The 12,804-nt window shown below is 39.2% G+C and overlaps 1 long non-coding RNA gene across 1 annotated transcript in view; it reads right to left on the bottom strand.

Annotated features, from left to right (window-relative positions):
* The window catches only part of LOC118470282 (uncharacterized), a 153,585-nt gene that overhangs the window by 47,033 nt on the left and 93,748 nt on the right, over positions 1 to 12,804 (bottom strand). Inside the window, exons 3-4 of the long non-coding RNA XR_004847317.2 lie at positions 5,388 to 5,546; positions 2,336 to 2,460 (exon numbers count right to left, since the gene is read on the bottom strand). This is a non-coding gene — a long non-coding RNA (uncharacterized LOC118470282). The remainder of the gene's footprint in view (positions 1 to 2,335; positions 2,461 to 5,387; positions 5,547 to 12,804) is intronic.

Genomic DNA, 12,804 nt, shown 5'->3' with positions numbered 1-12,804 from the left:
AGTTTTTCTTAACAAATTTCAGGTTATTCATGATGTTTTGTAAAAAGATAATTCCTTAAATGTGAACATTGTCAGAATGAACTTCTTTGCACAAAAACAAAGAGAAAATTTGGAGTTGTGGGTATTTATAGGTTATTATGCTATGATTTTACTGAACTAGAATGAGTTTGACAGCACTGTATTATTATAAAGCTGCTCAGGGTGATTTCATGACTGTCCGGTGATTCTCCCCAGCTCCCATCCAACCCAGAGGCTCGCTTTTTGCTGAACCGGTTATGGTTTTTTACTCGTCCCACAGGAACCCAACAGAACTCTTTCCTCTTTCCTGCTCTGGAAAAGCACCGTGCAGCCATGAGTGCGTTTGGGGATCGCAGGTTTGAACTTGAAATGACAGCAGCCATTATTAATTTGGCGATATAAATAAATAAGTCACTTCTCACGTCTTGCTGTCGGACAAATCAATGACGTCTGTGAGACAAGGCCAATTAAAGATTTAATCAAAACATCACTCACATGGCTGTGGATGCTCCGAGGGACCATCTGCATGTTCCTGCTTATTGGAAAATAGAATAATATCCAAAGCACGGACAGTAAAGCAGCATCTATCAGCTTTTTATTTGATGGAAACTCGCTATAACCTCAGAAATCTATACTGCTACAAAGTTAACACAGCAGTAATAGCAGGAGATTGAGAGATCAAATTCAAATAAATGAAACATTTCAAAAAGAAATGAATTTAATGGAGTTTCTATAGCTAATCTTTTACTGCTTTTTCTTGAGATAAATCATCTTAATAAGAAAAATAACTCCTCTGTCAATAGAAATAGTGAATCTAATGAAGTTCAGTCACATCATTATAAATAAAAAGCAACGACAAAGCATTAGTGTTTGAAATACACTGCTTATTAAGAGCCAAACTAACGCGACAGCAGACTAATGTCATTTCTGAGGGTTTTCATTCAGAAATATTGAGGTCATGAGCTTAAATTACTGACAAAAATGAGAGTTTAAACAGAAGAAAGTGACTCCTGAACTGATTAGAGAGAACAGTCATCTCTCTGTTGGACCTAAAACCACATTTATTACGCTCATTTTTGTTGTTTCTTATTATTATAGTTGATGTGAATTAATTTATTACTCCTCTACGGTCATTGGTTAAACCACTACAAACTCAGATCTGTTTATTAAAACTACTGCAGCTATCGATTATTTTAGTAGGTGAGTATTCAGTTGATTATTCTGGTGATTAATCGAGTAATCGGATTCCACGCTTGGCATTACAGCATCAAAAGAGGAAATGAGTGCTGTGCAACAGAAATAACCGTCCTGGTGGAACACGGACAGACATCTGTGGTGTATTTTACATATATAGTATAGTACAGGGGTATTATTCTTAATTTGGCTACATATGAAAGTGATTTCCTCCATTATGAGACAGTATCAGACCTACATGCACTTCAATATAATATCATGTTTGAATATATGAATTGTGCAGCTGTCAGTTATCAATAATCAGCTGTATTGATCAGTAAAATAAATATATTAACACACATTTAATAGTTTTCCACCAGTATTCCTGTCGTACATAATCCTTTTACCGTCATAAAGGTTTATGTTCCTCATCGTTCTCCATTAAAACAATCTGTTGACTGAAGCAGCTGAACACCGTTGGTTCATTTAGTGCAGAAAACGAGTCAAATGATGGTTAAACGCTCCTGTTTGTGTGACGAGTTTGAAGCAGAAAGTCTGAGTTACAAAGAAAGTAGAAACCCACCTTTGTGATATCTGTTAACTCTGACATAGGTTTTAGTTTTTGTTGAGGCGACTCACATAAAGAAACTCTGACTATGTTAAACTGCCTTCGTAGTTCATCTGACTAATTTACATAGGTCCCGGTCTGTATCGGATGAAGTCTGTGTCCGGACTAGTTAGTGACCTGGGGTCTAGTATGTAGTGGATTAAATGAAGCCTCCATTATGAGAATTTTGCCTCAAGGAATTTTAGCAATCGAATTACTCAATGAATCGTTTCAGCCCTAATAATTAGAATTAATTTTTCCCCCAAAAATGTCTTGAAAATGATTCTTCCTCCACCATATCTCCATTCTTGGAGCACAGCAGCTAACCTTTGACTCTGCTCAGACACTAAGAGCTGCTACACTTCAAAATGGCAAGTAGTAATAATAATAACGATTTAAAACTATGGACAGTCTTAATTTAGCATATGATTTGTTTGTCAGAGGAATTATACAGGTTGTGATATTCTAAATGTAGATATTTTCAGTTAAAGGTTTCTGCTGACCAGCTAGCTCTGATCCATCCCGTCTCATTCTTACCTGCAGACCCGTCAGGACGCTACTGTTGTGGTCCTCATCGCCTTTCAGCCTCTCCTTTGAGTCTCTGATCCCACAGACAGATTCCTCACTTCTCTGTCTTGGATTGTAGATTGTTTCAAGGAAACCTGGAGGAAGAATTACAGTTCAGACTGTGATCTTTTGGTCTTTCATTTTCACTGTAAATGAATACTGGTTGAGCTCTAAATGGTTCCTCAGGTCTGTTTCACATTAAATTCCAGGTGAATCTGTGTTTCAGAGACTGTCATGGCAACACTGTAGCTTCAGAAACATGGTGTTGACTGCTTATTTTGCTCATGATATATATTTCTATCCTGATATGAGCTGCACTATTTCAAAAAAAAGATAACATATTTTCTGTGATTTTATGAGATATTATCTGTAATTTAACAAAACAGGGAAAATCTATCCATTCTTCAATTCTTAATATACATATTTTCTTTCAAATAACAGCATACAGCAATAAAATAATGATTTTTTCTCATTTAATGTTTAATCTAATTTAATGTACATTTTTTAAAAAATGTAATTGTAACTGTCTAATGCTGTAAAAGGACAAATTACCATTTTTGAAAATACAGATTTTTGATATGGATGTCATTTGCGAGTTTATTTTTACAGTTAAAATGTAAACTATTACCTTTTCTGTGATTTTATTAGTCATTATCTGTAAATTAACAAAGCAGGGACACAGTAAATTGTTAAAAAGAAGTGATGTATATCCAAAACAGACACACTAAAGATGAAACAAACAAGCCAACCGATCATACAACTTAATTATTTGTATAGAAATATAAATAATGTCAAAGTAACAAAACAGCGACACCACAAAGAGAAAGAAAAAAATGGGTATTAAAGTTATCTTATTGAGGATTTATGTCTTTGTGTTCATCTCTTGTTCTCTCTCTTCCCCATTTTCTGTTCTGCCATCCCTTCTTTTAACTGTAAATTGTCTAATAAAGGTGGAAAATGCCCACAAAACCAAAATAAAATGAATATAAAACCATTTTTAGTGCTAAACAATGCAGTGGTTGTTGTGAGTATAATATTTAAAATATTGTGTTTGTGCCTTCGGGGGCCCCAAAAGCAAAGAACTGCCCAGATGTCTGCTCAAAAAGGTCAGCAGTGGGTAAAAAAACAGAAAGAGCACATTGTGTTTTAGGCGACACACTCCAACTCAGTCCTCAGCAGCCTGAACCTCTCCAGCTCCTCGTTCCACCCCAGCGTTTTTCTTTCCCTCAGGCTGCTTGACTTCTCGCTCTCTTGTTGTTGCCTGCTCTGCACAACTCCTCAGCAGTTCATTCATTCAAGTGCAGCTCAAGTGTGGTCCCTGATAAAGTGGAGTTGAAAATAATTGGCGGCCATTTATGTTTTGTTTTTTGGTTTTTTTTGGTGCTGCATTCATCTCAGTGAATGAGCTTTTCTGTGCACCATAACAAAATCCAGCGGAAAATCAGCATAAAAGCCTACGGAGAATCTGGACTGAATAGTTGGAGTTTCCAAAACCACTGAAGCATTTTTAATGCTTAAATGCTGAACACGCTGGTGGGGAAACAAAAATACCCTCAACCTGCTGCGTTGGTGTCGTACACGATGGAGCTTTGTGTGTTTGAAAGTAAATGACCAGAATCTTGGGAGAGAAAGTGGGGCCAGTGTTTAATCACAGGGGCACATTAAAAAACAACAACAATGATATGTAAGCACTAAAAACTTTTATGTTGCTTCATATGAATATGGACCTTGCACACAGCAAGGTCCATAAAGACATGGATGACAGAGTCTGGTGTGGATGAACTTGACTGGCCTGCACAGAGTCCTGACCTCAACCCCATAGAACACCTTTGGGATGAATTAGAGCAGAGACTGAGAGCCAGACCTTCTGGTCCAACATCAGTGTGTGACCTCACACATGTGCTTCTGGAAGAATGGTCAAAAATTCCCATAAACACACTCCTAAACCTTGTGGACAGCCTTCCCAGAAGAGTTGAAGCTGTTCTAGCTGCAAAGGGTGGACCCACGTCATACTGAACCCTATGGATTAGGAATGGGATGTCACTTATATTCATATGCCAGTCAAGGCAGGTGAGCCAATACTTCTGGCAATATAGTGTATATCAAAATCTGGCATTGCATCTTTAAATCTAAGGTGACCTCACCTATTTGACGCAAAGATGGTGAAACAACGGTGGGACAGTTTCTCTCAGAGGAAATTCAAATGTCTCCAAGTCCTCAACAAGGTTATACAGCCACCGTGTTTCTCAAAGGACTGAGGTAAATTCATCTTCCTGGCAGTTTCAAAGGTCCCTGCGTTATTCTCCTCCGTTTGCCTCATAACAGGAGGGTAATATCACTCTCCCCTCGCTGTGAATATGTCAAACATGAAACAGTATGACTGCCAACAACGCACCATTGCGTGCGGTTCAGTTATTTGATCAGAGCGGCCTTAACTGAAAACGCTGTTGGCTGAATTCACACGGCTTTGTAGTGCCGACTATAGGCAACACGAAGAGAAGGAAATGGCCAAGAGAGAGAATGAAATGAAAAAGGCACTTGGAAGGGATGACATGTGTATTCTGCTGCATTCCTATTCACCCAGCTCTGCCCATACTGTAGCCTGCGCATTAAAGGTTGGCAAATTTTGGCTTTGATGCCCCGTGGCTGATTTCTTGGTCGAGTTATCAGGGTAATGCTCTCTGACAGAGCCGTAACACAACGCTGCTGGATCAAAAGGCATTTTGTTTTCTTTTCATCTCTCACGCTCTCAGCCAAGATTCTATTGAGTGAGAAAAGAGAGAGGAGGGGGGGAGACAGACAGACAGACAGACAGAAAATAGACGGAGAAGCAGACCAGATGACAGGATGCTGACAGGCAGGTAGTACAGCAGCAGAAGCCTGCAGTCGTGGATTCAGCCTGTAAATATCTGGGACGTTGCTCATCAACACATTAATTTGACTCTTCATGCTGGAGGAGTGCTTCCATTAGCTCATACAGAAGTATTTTGGATAGCGAGTCGCAGATGATTAATTCACTCACATCAATTGGCCGCCTCTGATGGTATGAGTGTTCCTCCCTTGTGAAGTTCACATTCTGTCTCATCCTTCATCTCCAAACACTGTACTCTGATGGAAACAGCGTGGAAGTGTTAGCGTGGAAGCCTGTCTGTTTGTAGCGCTGCTGCTGCTGCTGCCGGCTCTGTTGGCGAATGAACAAAATGTACGTAACAGTTAATGTTCTCGGCCCTATTTTTAACTCTAAAACACATAAAGGATTACTGTGCAAATGCTGCACATGGTAGCGTTTAGGGATGAATACAGTGAGATCTTTTGAACATGGGTGGTATATTTCTATCAGTGTTTTCCTTGTTCACACACAGATTCACACCTTATATAACCATAGCCAGAGCTGCATTTGTAATCTCAGGACAAAGTCAAACACATTCCCAGCTGCCGTCCGCCAGCGTTGGCCCTTGTCACCGATTCTGTTTGTGATTTTCATGAACCGGATCTCGAGCTGCAGGCGAAGGAGAGGACAGGAACTCGGAATTGCCTCTCTGCTCTTTGCTGATGATGTTTGTTTTGTCGGTGTGCGACCCTCAGCGAGCTCAGGGGCTGTTGGACCCGAACGGTTGGCGAACGACTTCCCAGAGTTCAAGTATCTCGGGGTCCACATGAGCGAAGGTAAAATGCAGCGTGAGGCCGACGCAGATCAGTGCAGCGTCAGCAGTGATGTGGGCGTCGTACCGGGGCTGGAAGTGAAAGCTTTCGATTCAGCGTTCGATCTAACCCTCACCTACGGTCGACAGCTTTGGGGGTGATCCAAAGAATGAGCACCAGTGGCTGAAATGAGTTCCTCCACAGGGTCCCAGGGTGAACTCTTTACAGACAGCTGCTGGGAGCTCAGAAAGGAGACGTCACTCCTGAAAACATTCAAGTGGTACCGACATGAGATCGGGATGCCTCCTGGACGACTTCCATCGGAGGTTTTCCTGGCAGGTCCAATCCAATTCCTGAACATGCTGGAGAGATTATATCTGGTCTGCTCTGGAAGGCGTCAGGATCCCTCAGGAGGAGCTGGAAAATGTGGACAACCATGTTTGGACATATTACTTAACCTATTAGCACCAGGGCCCGACCGATAGGGATTTTTAGAGGCCGATGCCGATTCTGATATTTGGCAGAAAAAAATCTGATAACTGATTAATTGGCTGATTAATTTTTTAAAAAGTTAGTATTTATTTAACTTTACAACAGAGAGAAATTTTCAAGAATAAAAACATGCAAATAAGGAATAAACCTCTGGGAAATTATAGAACCTTAAAAAAAAGTCAATCTATATATGAGTTATGAAATACATCTGGTCTGATACTTCTTGGAGGTAGCTTATAGTACAGGTGAAGATACTGGTAAAACATTATTTCTGCAGCCCTCTGATGCCCTTTAACGTTCAATCACGTTTTCTCTGCTCCATTATTTTCTTTGCCATGAAGTCAGGCCTCATATGAACCAAAATGAAATTCAGAGACGCCTTTCTCAGATACAAAACAAGTCATCTTTGACAGAATTGCATTTTAAATATATAATGTTGCTGAACACTAATTATTTTTTTAAAAAAATGCTGCATTTCTGACAATGCCATATGAGGGAATGAACAGCCTTGGCGGAGTACTGAGCTCTCTGAGTGCTTTCCTTGTTTCCACTGTGACTGGATGTATGGACGGACACCTGGACACTTCCAGAAGTCCACTGAGCTGCTCCACGAGGCCGTGGTCGCATTTCCTCAACTGGTCCAGTCCAGGCATCAAACAAGCATCCTTCCAGTAACATTCTGCTCCCTCAGCGTGATAATAAAGTTGCAGCCGCCGGCTTAATTTCTGAGATCAAGAAAAGCAGCGATGAAGTTAAAAAGACGAGAGACAGAGCTGGTGTGGTGCCAGAAAGCTTTCGTTCTGATTGCCGTCGGCAGGAGTTTATATACATCTGCAGCTGCTTTTATCTGGGTCAAACACTCTTTATGCAAAAGTACACACAACTTTATGTCTGGTGATTTCAAAAGTGTGTTTTTGTGGAACTCTGACATTTGTTGTAACCAAATAATTGCGACCAGAGAATTGTTTGTAGTTTGTAGCCTAATCAGGCCCGACATTTACATTACAGGGAACACTGTAAAGACTCTTTGTGATGTTTCTGCTGTGTGTGTTTGGTGTGTTTAATATCCTTGTTTATATTCGGAAACTAAACCATAATTAACATAATTTACAGACCTGCTATAATCTTTAAATAGTCATTTTTCATGCATCGATAACATTTCAGACGCTGTTTTGCTGAGTGTAAAAGTTGAATTGGTTCTTTCCAGCTACATCAACCAGTAAAATGAACTATTTTTGGGGGTACAATATTGCACAGATAGAAAAATATGTGCAAAAAAAGGTGATTTCTTTGAGCATTTGACCCACATAAATGCATAAACTGGGCAATCTAGCTTCACCAGCAGCATGCAGTCCCACAGGACAGCAATCAGTTTTTGGCAGATGGTAACTTTTTGGCACGACGCCGGCAACATGAGAAGGAGATGATGAACTTTTTAATGAACTCAGGGTTAACCAAACTATTTTTAAAGAGCAAAGGAAGGAAAATTATAAAATTGTCACCAGTGGAAGCACCAGCTACACTCCAGATGTTTAACTCTGGCCCACAGTAGACATGTCCAGCTCTCAAACGACCAAAATAATCTGAATTCTAGTACAGTATACGTGGTTTTATCCTAACTAGGGCTGCAACTGATGATTAACTGCCATTGCTGATTATTTCATCGATTAGTTGTTTGGTCTATAAAATGTTGAGCAGTGTTTCTTGAAGCCCAAAGATGATGTCCTCAAACGTCATGTTTTGTCCATAACCCAAAGATATTCAGTTTAGTGCCAAAGACGAGTAAAGAAATCAGAAAATACTCACATTTAAGGATCTGGAATCTGAGAATTAGACTTTCTTTGTAAAAAAAAAAAAAAAAAAAAAAAAGATTCAGACTGATTGAATGATTGTCAAACTAGTCTGTAATATAATGGCTGACGACTAATCAATGGATTTTTGCAGTTCTTATCCTAACATATGAGCATATGTTATAATATAGCCAGTATCAAAGAATTTCAATAAAAATAAGATATTAATCGAGAAAATACCATTTTGGCGCTTTTCCTTTGGCTGATTTACAGTATTGCAGAATTGAAAGATTGGGCTAATTTATTGTATTATGGAAAGACATGAGATCCTGCCTGGGCTTGCAGACCATTCAATACCATTAGCATCATACCAGCTAATGCTAGCCAGATTTAACAGCAAAACAAAAAACATTTAGCTGACAGAAAACATCCCTGTCAGCTCCATGTCTGGACACTAACATCTGGTCATTTACAGCAATTTTACCAGAAATAGAGACATCAATTTAACCACAAAGACGCTATAAAAGCTATAGCTTTAGCACATAGCTATAGCCACTTGTGTTGCATTTCCAACATATTTCCCCTCCTGCTGATCTTTTAATAATGAACCATCAATGCAAATAACTCATAGCTCAACCTGACAAGCAGGTGTATCGCTTTACTGTCCTTGTAAACCAGGGGTGTCCAACTTGCGGCCCGTGGGATGACTTTTTAAAGTGTAAAAATTCCAGAGAAGACATTAACTGCAGATTGTAAATTAGTAAAACTATAAATTTAAAATCATTTCTAGACCATGACAAGTTGTTTTCATCCTAAAGTGAAATACTAGATTGTTCATTGTTCTTTTGTCGTTTTGTGTCTCATTTTTGTAATATTTTGTCTTGCTTTTGTTGTTTTTTGTTTGTTTTCGTCTGACTTTTGTTGTTTTGTCTCTCGTTTTTTGTTGTTTTGTGTTTCCTTTTTGTCTTGCTTTTGACATTTATCTATTTTTTGTCACTTTGTGGCTTTTTTGGCTAATATTTTGTCTCTTTTTTGTTTTGTTTCATGGCACTTGTCTCATTTTTTGTTGTTTTGTGTCTCATTTTTGTAATATTTTGTCTTGTTTTTTCTGACTTTTGTCATTTTGACCATAAAGTAAAATACTGTATCATTCAGTTCCAGATACCTGTGACTGAATGTATTGTTCCTTTGCAGAAACACTGTGATCTGTACTTTTATGGACTAAAACAAAGGAAAAATTTGGAGTTGCTGTTATTTATTGGTTTTTATGCTGTGATTTTACTGGTTCGGCCCACTTGAGATCAGATTGGGCTGAATGTGGAACCTGAACTAGAATGAGTTTGACAACGCTGTTGAAAACCAACAAGACTTTTTTTTTTTTTTTTTTTTTTTGTAGACCTCCATGGGAAGTTTAATAGAAAACCTCCTGCAGTCTGATGGACCTGCAGCCTTCAGATCTTTACAATCAGGGGACTTAATAATACGGGTGCTTTGTAAGTGGCTTCTGTTTCAGGAGCCTCCAAACCCTCACCACCCACTGACCTTCCTGACAGACTCCATGAGGTTAATCCCCAGGCAAATAATTGAATCTTGACCTGGCTATTATTATCTCCCTTTACCCGCTCAACTCTGCAGGAAGCTGACCTCGTAAAAGCCCCAGAGCCTCCCTCTGCTCCCCCTCGATGCTAATGGACGGCCACAAACACGTGCACAAAGACTTTCATCCTGCTCTGCGATAAAGGCGGATACAAACACGCGTTGCGGTCGAATGGGATGAAACTGAAGTGATATAAGCGCACATAGAGGCGGAGGATACGCAGCACAGCGACACCGAGGCCAGTCTGGGAGGGAGGAGTGAAGCGTCGTCTGCCAGTGGGTGGTAAAAGCTGTGTCTAAAGCGATCTCACAGACCCGTGACTGCTGCGAGAATGAAATCACACCTGGCACAGCTTGCCAACTGGTCCCGACACACACACACACACACACACACACACACACACACACACACACACACACACACACACACACACACACACACACACACACACACACACACACACACACACACACACACACACACACACACACACACACACACACACACACACACTCTCTTTCTTATACAATTGAAAAGTATACTCCAGTAGTCAAAGTGCCGCTTTGACCACACTCCCCAAACCTACATCTAGCGCTCACACACACATTAGGCACCATATGCACATGTCTTCTGGTGGTCTCGGTCTTCACGGCTTCATGGTCTTCTGCTTTTTGTAATTAATTTGGCTTCTCATCACTCCTCAGGGAGAAAGGAAGCACATGTTCGAGGCCTCCAGAGAGAGAGAGAGAGAAAGAAAGGGGTGAAATTGGAAAAGAAACGAGAGTAAGAAAAGCTCCACAGACGACCTCAGCTGTTCTCGGTACAGTGAACATATTCACCTGGATTCACAAACACACTCCGCAGACACGAGTCAATGCTATTGTCATGCAAATTAGTCGTCTAACATCATTCACTGCTGGAGACAGTGTTTTCTATTCTTATACTGTTTTCAATCGATGACAACTGCAAACAAGCAGCAGCTACATGCAGAGACACCGTACAGCGTGAATACACCTCGATGTTCAGTCTGGGCTTCCTTGATTCCTTTCCTCACCTCCTCTACTCTTATTTGAGCCAATCTGGATTCAGTGTAAAGCAGCATCTGTATCTGTGTGGATGTCATATATCATCTGTGCAAGTTTTTGTTACAGCCTACCTCTGTATTTAATGCATAAACAGCATTTATGACAGATTGTATACAGGAGGTCCTCAGTTTACGACGTCATCAACCTACAGTGTTTTGTCGGAACTGGTTACGTGGAACAAGTTGATGAGTGGAGCGGATGAATACGTCATTATGGCGCTATCAGACAGCTTTGTTTCCATTCTCTGGTTGTACTCCGCCTTGGATTGTGCTACATTCACTAACTTTTTGTCCTTCATTATGGCTCCCAGCGTAAGTCAGACTCTTCTGATGCTTGGAAGAAAAGGAAAGCCGTCTTCATGGAAGTGAAATTAGATAGAATAAAACACTGGGAACAGGAAGAAACACCAACCAACATGGGTCAAGATGTAAAAACAGGTCAACATATTGTAGTGACCCTCTGTGATGAATGAGTGAGACTTTATCTGGTTCTCTACTGGTTTATTGAACCTTCACACAGGCTACTGTGGACCGTAGTCAATGCCAGAATAACTAGAAAAACCCCATAACTTAGCTCCAGAATTAGCCACCGTTCCCAGCTCTCTCTACTGCTGACTCTCAGCCAATCAGAGGTGAGCTAACTAAACATGACACGTTCACTGACATTAGGTAAATCTGGAAATGAGCAATAAACATTGAAACCTCAACATCAACAACAATATCAGTCTGTTACAATATTCTGTTATCTTCTAGTAAAATGATTCATACATGCATGAAAGTCGTTGGTGTTCATGACTTTTATGAAGAACTGATCGATATCGTGATGCACGGAACGGCTTTGTTTACATTTTTGCTGGAGTTCCGACTTACAGTGAAAATACTTACATCGATATGTAGGAACAGAACTCTGATGTAAGTTGAGGACCCTCTGTATCTACTTTAAGGTAAATTTGCAACGTTGCATAATGTGAAAATAACCAATAGATGTCATACATTTTTACACATTTTCTTATAATAATATATATCTATCCATATATACTTATTTGGAGGTGCAAACTAAATATACAGGGCAAAAAATATAACAACTCAAAAATTAATGGCAAATATCTTTAAAATAATGATCTTTTTACCTGGTTTCAAACAGTATAACTGTAACTGTATGTCAGCACATTGTAAAAATAACAAGTTACTGTTTTAAACAATTCTTCATGTGGACTTTATGTGTGATTTTGGCACTTGTTTTTCAAATGTAAATTAATACTTTTTTCTGTGATTTCATTAGAATTCATCTGTAATTGAACAAAACTGGGAAGATATATAAAGTTTTAAAAATTATTAAGCGTTTTTAAAACTCTAACAAACATATTTTTTTCTTTCAAGTAAGAGGAAGTACCTGGAAAAAAATCTATATATTTTGCTGCTTTCAATAAAATTTAAAAAAAAAAAAACAACAGTAATTTTATGGTCAAAAGTTGTCAAAGAAAAAAAATATTTATAAAAATACAGATTTTTGATGTTATTTGCATTTGGACCGGTTTTGTTGTAGTAAAATAACAGCAACTTGTAAAAACAAAAAAAAAAAACAGTCGAAAACCTTTTTTTTTAGAGTGTAGTCTTTATATGTTATGTCATGTGAAGAACAACAAACAAAAAAGTACAAAACAAAGAAAAATTGACAAATATAACTATATCTGAGTCATCCATCTGTCTACACGTGAACTTTCTTTCTCCTCATGATCAGTTTGGGAACTAAAACACACTTCAGGATGAAACGCTGAGGTTGATTTCTGGTTCAGACCAGAGAAGAGAGAAGATCTGGTGGCACTAAATAGAG

The sequence above is a fragment of the Amphiprion ocellaris genome, chromosome 12, assembly GCF_022539595.1.
Source record: "Amphiprion ocellaris isolate individual 3 ecotype Okinawa chromosome 12, ASM2253959v1, whole genome shotgun sequence".
Classification (NCBI taxonomy): domain Eukaryota; kingdom Metazoa; phylum Chordata; class Actinopteri; family Pomacentridae; genus Amphiprion; species Amphiprion ocellaris.
The sequence above is the reverse complement of the archived record's forward strand: the minus strand, read 5'-3'. Positions and strand labels throughout refer to the sequence as shown.